Here is a 7,017-nt window from a genome sequence, read left to right as displayed (position 1 = left end):
TGGAGGCAAAAACTCTCAGAACTGCCTATCAACATGGATGCAAGCCCGGAAGAGGTTTCTAAGGGACATGCACAGCCCAGAGTCACAGTGGAGAGCCATAGATACTGTACATGCAAAGGTTGCAGGTGGCAGTGGGGAGGAAGGGAGGGAGGGAGGGAGGGAGGGAGGGAGGGAGGGAGGAAGGAAGGAAGGAAGGAAGGAAGGAAGGAAGGAAGGAAGGAAGGAAGGAAGGAAGGAAGGAAGGAAGGAAAGAAGGACAATCTTGCATGACAGCAAAGGTCCCCATTAGGAAATCTGGCAGCTGGTTTGGAACAAACAAGGTTCAATCAGCCTCCCTTAATTTGCAGCTCTAAATACAGATACTGGTTATGTAAAAAGACACCCTGTTACCCCAGTGGTTAACATAAGACATGAACTGCATTATCAGTCAGATTTTCTCTGCCTTTGAGCTTTTTCTTTCGAATGCAAGCATTTTTTTGTCCCTGAGGTTCTGCAGAGGATAGGCAGGAAGAAGATTATCTGGATTATTATTATTATTTAAGTACATGTTCCTTTTACTTTGGCATTTATAGCTTCATTGTTCCCAGGGAAATTTTGAAGGTAGCAGTGGGTGAAAGTTACTTTTAGAAGGGGGAGGCGGGGTTTTGTTATTGTCATTTTGCTGCGATTGAGCATTTCAAAAACAGACATTAAAATAAAGAGGTATTTATTTAGGGGACATTATTTTCCCAGCTCATCTCTGAAAAACGTCAACATTCAAGGTGTCACAAGAATGGAAAACAACATCCTCAAAGACGTGACTCAAAGGCTGCACCTCTGTATGACTAAATGTTTGAAGAAAGAACTCGGAAAATGCCTTAACATTCATCCACAGCCACCTCCTCTGGAATGTTCAGAATTGCTATTGGCTGCTTGGATAAGCAGCATCTGTAGATGCACCTGAGGCATGAACAAACCCAACTTATCCAAAATTTCAAGCTGCTTCCAGTGTTGGAGCACCCACAACTTCTGGAGGCAGGTCGTTCCACTGGCTAATCGTTCTCACCGTCAGGAAATTTCTCCTTAGTTCTAGGTTGCTTCTCTCCTTGATCAGTTTCCATCCGTTGCTTCTGATCCTGCTTTGGAGAATAGGTTGATTCCCTTTTTTCCCTTTCTATGAGGGGACCTCTTGCTCACGGAGGCAATCTATTGTTTCCTGCTTCAGATAGAAAAACAACCAAAAGCATTTTGCTGAACATAAAAACAAGAGGTTATTCCTGCAGGCACCAGGAGTAGAAAAAGAGTGTGATCCTCAGAGATTTCCCAGGCCTGTTCCAGTGTGGCACTTTATCCCAGCAGAGTCTGAAAGCCTGCCAAATAAGTAGCAGGCAGCTTCTAAAGATTGGGCAGAAAATTCAGTCATACCAACAAGCTCAAACGCTTAGCCTGAAGTGCTTTCCTGGTGCAGCAAATTGAGCCATGATCACTTTCACAAGCGGAGATTGGGGAGCAGAGCTGAGAAATCTCAATAAGCAAAAAAGAAGAAGAAGAAGAAGAAGAAGAAGAAGAAGAAGAAGAAGAAGAAGAAGAAGAAGAAGAAGAAGAAGAAGAAGAAGAAGAAGAGGAGGAAGAGGAAGAGGAAGAGGAAGAAGAAGAAGAAAGAAATATATGAAGTTTCACCTCCCTTTCCAGGGCAACTGGGCTTTCATATTTATTTTGTTTGTTCCGAATCCTTTTTCTAACCCAACGATCCCAAGAGTTTCTCCCGAACTGCCTATAACTACTTAATCACCAAATATGTCTGTCCTTGAGTGGGGGGAACCGTTGCAAGGTTGCATTTTGGAATTCAGAAAAGCCCACTGTTCATTTGTCTTTGCTGTTTAGCAGCTGCATTGCTGCCTCAGGCTGAGTTACCCAATGTTAAAATAAAGCACGTAATGGAAATAACAAGCTCCTTTTTTCCTATTTCCTGTGCTGTTTAGAACACTGACTTCTAGGCAGTCAAGCCAGGAATCTCATATCCATAATGGCCCATTGAAAGTCTCATTAATACAAGGAAAATCCTGTGTGTGGGTCCCGTTAGCACCTACCTTTTCATGGGTCTTCCAATTACAAGTCAACGTAGAATTGGATACTAGCATAGAGCACAGAGGTGTCACCAAGAAACCTGCAGCGAAAGAGCAGCTCGGGAGCCCGGCTCAATCTTTATCCGTTATAAATCAGGAAAGGCCATCCGCAAAGCTGCAATTGGATAGGAAGAAAATGGAAACACACCCTTTCTCCTGGGGAAGCATCCTCAGACAGCCCTCCTCTCGGAGGGCACAGCCTTGGCACCAAGACACTTCCAAAGGTGCTTCCCTCCGGATGGATCATTAGAGGGAAAGGTCAGAATCCCTACCGGCTTCCCTAAAATAACAGAGATCTGCCTCCTCCATCTTGCAAAGAGGGGACATTTCAAGGCAAAGAAGATCCTGCCTTTAAATTGTCCACGGTCTATTTTGAAATCGTTCTCTCTGGGCCATCCCCAATTCCAGCCTCACTGACGACAACATATTGTTAGCTGTTTCTATTTAGGAAAGTGGAGAAGGTTTGTGGGGGGAGGGGGGAGAATCTGGTCAGATTTAAGCCGGAGCGGAGTGGATTTTTTTTTAAAGTCCAACTCAGTGACGGACACTGTGCAAGGGACAGCAAAATGGCAGGGCATGGCAAGACTAATTGGGTTTTGAAGAAATTAACAATAAAGGAGAATATTTGCAGGTTAGGGGGTCCGATTATGTTTTATGGGCATATATCTAGTTTGGGTAATGAAACGTCTGCAAGAAAACAACCAAACTCAGAGAGCACCAAGGATCCTACAGTTCTCCTCCTCCTCCTCCTCCTCCTCCTCTCTGCAAACCCCACTCCTTTCTAGCATTAATGATGTTACCTAGTTTGGGTAATGAAATCCTTGCAAGAAAGCAACCAACCTCAGAGAGCACCAAGGACCCCACAGTCCTCCTTCTCCTCTTCCTCCTTTCCTCCTCCTCCACCACCATCACCTCATCATCATCCACTTCCTCCTCCTCCTCCTCCTCTCTGCAAACCCCACTCCCTTCTAGCACTGATGATGTTACCTAGTTTGGTTATGAAATGTCTGCAAGGAAACCACCAAACTAAGAGGACCCTACATTTGTCCTTCTTCTGTGCAAGCCAAACCTTTAAGATTAGTCCAGAAAAATAAAAGAACTCTGTCAAATGAGGAATTCAGTAGCTCATTAATGGGTTGGGACTTTCTTCCTTGTGACGATTTCACTGAAATTGCAACACATTTCGGGTGATCCCTGAACACACGTCTGTTCCCGGAAACCTACAGCCAAGGGAATTTGCACATTAGTTTATACTTCTAATTACACCGTTCCACCGGCTCCATACAGACTTCCTGGCATGCATAAACATTTGTTCAACTTGAGGTTTAAAGACAAAGATAAGCCTTCAAATCCCTATAATAGGAAAATAGGATTATTTTTTTCCAAATTCAAAGTAAATAAATGAAGAAGAGGCCGGCGTTCCGATCAACTAGGATTTCCTTAGCAAACATTTAACCACACCGTTTCTTGTTGATTCCTGGCCTCGGAAGTCATTTTCAGAAAGATCAGCTCATTTTCTTAAAATTGGGACCACGGATCGAAGCAGCGGGGAAAAACGGAGGAAAAATATCTCAGGGAGACGTTGCATGGAAAAATTCAGCACACATTCCCCCTTCCGGCCACTTTAGTTAGGCAGGAGCAAATGCTCCTTTTATTCTTTGTAGCAAATGACCAAGTAACTACAGTCCTCAGTTTACAACCGTTCGTTTAGTGACTGTTCGAAGTTACAATGGCGCTGGGGGGAAAAAGTGACTTGCAACCGTTTTTTTACACTTAAAATCACTGCAGCATCTCCAGGGTCACCTGATCAAAACCTGGATACTTGAAAACTGGCATGTACTTATGACGGTCTGCCGTGTCCCGGGGTCGCGGGATCCACTTCTGCAACCTTCTGACAAGCAAAGTCAATGGGGGAAGCCAGATCCGCTGAACAACCATGTTACTAACTTAACTGCAGGAGATTCGCTTAACACCTGTAACAAGAAAGGTCACAAAATGGGACAACATTCACTTAAGAGCCATCTTGGTTAGCAATGGAAATTATGGGCTCGGTTGTATAATGGATTCTTTTTCCACAGGAACTCAGCGCCACCTAGTGCCAGAAGATGGAAAGGCAAGAAGGGAATAACCAGCAGACGGATAAATCCACTAGGAAGAGGATGGGACAATTTGCCACGGGATGATTTTAGCCATTCTATTTAGTTCTTTAAAAATAAATCAAAATTATTTTAACTTTTGCCATTCACGTTTCATCCCGTCCCTCCTTTTTCACCCATTCCTCGATGATTCTATTCCACCATTTCTTTGATATTAGGGTAACTCTTGTCCCGTGGGGCAAGTTGGCCGTTGTGAGTTGTCCTGCAGTGACTTGGCCGTGGCAAATTATCACAGACCCACTTGGAATATGGATGACCCTAGGGAGGAAGACGGGGGGGGGCCTTCCGTTATTCCACTTCTGCAGCAGGCTTACCTTACAATAATAATAATAATAATAATAATAATAATAATAATAATAATAATAATAATAATAATAATAATAATAATAATAATAATAATAATAATAATAATAATGTTTTACAGACTAGCTCATTGTCTTAAATATTCTGTTATTTCACTGATTTGTAACTTAAAGTGTATTTAAGTGTATCTTTGATGTACATATATACATGTATATATATATATTTGAACATTGTAGACAAGAAGGTTTGTCAGCCTGCTGGTACTGTGTCCAATGTTTTTAAACAATAAACTTAATAAAAATTTAAAAAAAAAAGAAAATAAAGGTTATTCTTTTATAAATTGTATAAAATGTAACAGCAATGAATTCTATCAAATGTAACACTAAGATGTGGAGCTACCTATTTCCTGCTCAGACAGAGGACTCACAAATGGTAATCAAAGCTTTTTTGAAATGTTAAAAAGCTTCAAAGAAGATAGGAACATCCCAAGGTTGCAAGTAAACAAGATAGTGACGGATGTAAGGAAGTTGTTACAATAAGTCTTTTGAGTGTAAAAAGCTTCAAATAAGTTCTTTTAGAAATGTAAATGACTTCAAAGACTAACTTAAGTTTCTTAGGGGGGCATGTATGGAGAAAAGAAAATACTGTATAAATGCCTGGTTTGAAACTTGCTCAGTGCGCTCTTTGAACCCAATCCAATTTGGGAAGGGTCTAAGAGGCCACGTTTGCAAACGCTTTCTTTATTATTTTCAATTTCTTTTCAATAAATCTTTGTTTTTGTTAACCAGAAAAAAAAATAATATTAAAGTTGGAAGGGACCTTGGAGGTCATCTAGTCCAACCCCCTGCTCAGGCAGGAAACCCTATACCATTTCAGAGAAACGGCTGTCCAGTCTCTCCTTAAAAACCTCCAGTGACAGAGCACCCGCCGCTTCTGGAGTCAGGTTGTTCCACTGATTAATTGTTCTGTCAGGAAATTTCTCCTTAGTTCTAGGTTGCTTTTTTCTTTAGTTTCTTAGTTTCCATCCGTTGCTTCTTGTCCTGCCTTCAGGTGCTTTGGAGAATAGCTTGACTCCTTCTTCTTTGGGGCAGCCCCTTGGCTATTGTAACATTGCTATCATGTCCCCCCCTCGTCCTTCTCTTCATTAGACTAGGCCAGGGGTAGGCAACCTCGGCTCTTTTATGACACATGGACTTCAACTCCCAGAAATCCTGAGCCAGCATAGCTGGCTCAGGAATTCTGGGAGTTGAAGTCCATGAGTCATAAAAGAGCCGAGGTTGCCTACCCCGGGACTAGGCATACCCAATTCCAGCAACTGTTCTTTACATGTTTCAGCCTCCAGTCTCCTTCTCCTTGATCCAAACAGGGCTAGCCTCGCCTGAGAAAAATAAAGGCAGATTACAGCTCGTCCTCAACGTAGCGACCAAAGTTACAACGGAAGCCAAAAATGGGACTTATAACCCTGTACTCAAATTTCCAACATCTGCCCCCTCCCCTGCAGTCAGGTGACCGTATGATGGGTGCTTGGCAACCAGGGCCTTTCGCAGCACCCGGTGATCAAGTGACAATTTGTGACATTTTCGGTCAGAAGTCACAACTTGGCAAAAACTGCCCCCCCCCAAGCGAACAAAGGGTTTGCTTAACCATCGCTGCAAAAAAGGCTGCAAAAAATTGGACGTTTTCACTTGGTGACCCACTTTAAGATCATCACCATTTACCCAAATGGTGGATTAGATTACGGTCGTAAGTCAAGGACTACATGTCTAAGAAAGATGTTGGCTGCTTTTTGCCCTCCCCCCCATTGTTGTGAACTTTCTGAAGGCGTGTAGCAGATCAAGCTTGGATATTCTTTCCTTCTGACTTCAAAGGACCACTATTTTATCACTTTCTTTTTTTTTCATCCCATTTTTTCCCCAATCAGGTTAGGGGAGAGAGAGACATTTTTCAATCTTCAGGGATAAAGTCAGAATTTTTTACATGAATGTGGAGCTGTTATAAAGAATCATACAACATTTCAGCTTTATAAGCAAAGAAATTGGAGCCAACTCCTTTCCCTTGGGGGAAAATGTATAAAGTCCAAAGTTAAAAGAGCATAACCATAGGTTCTTAAGAACAAAAAATGGGATGAAAAAAAATAATCTTCTGAATGAATACTTTGGAAGAACTAAAAGCAAAGGCATGAAAAATCAATGGGATTGCGGCAGGGATGTGTGTGTGTGTGTCAGTCATACAAACAGGTAGGAAAATGGAACTACAGCCACATAAGTTCTACACAGTGTTTGTAATATAAACCATGGCCCCAGCTGGGAAGGATTACTTTAACCACATTTAAGAGCAACAAGTTTATTTCATCCCTATATGGATATTTTTCTAATTCATTTCCTTATTTGGGAAAAATAGGAACAGCTGCCACAAGAGCACATAAAGGCAGCATACATCCAGCCAATAAATTT

The sequence above is a fragment of the Vipera berus genome (assembly GCF_964194415.1).
Source record: "Vipera berus genome assembly, chromosome: 10".
Taxonomy (NCBI): domain Eukaryota; kingdom Metazoa; phylum Chordata; class Lepidosauria; order Squamata; family Viperidae; genus Vipera; species Vipera berus.
This window is presented reverse-complemented; position numbering follows the sequence as displayed.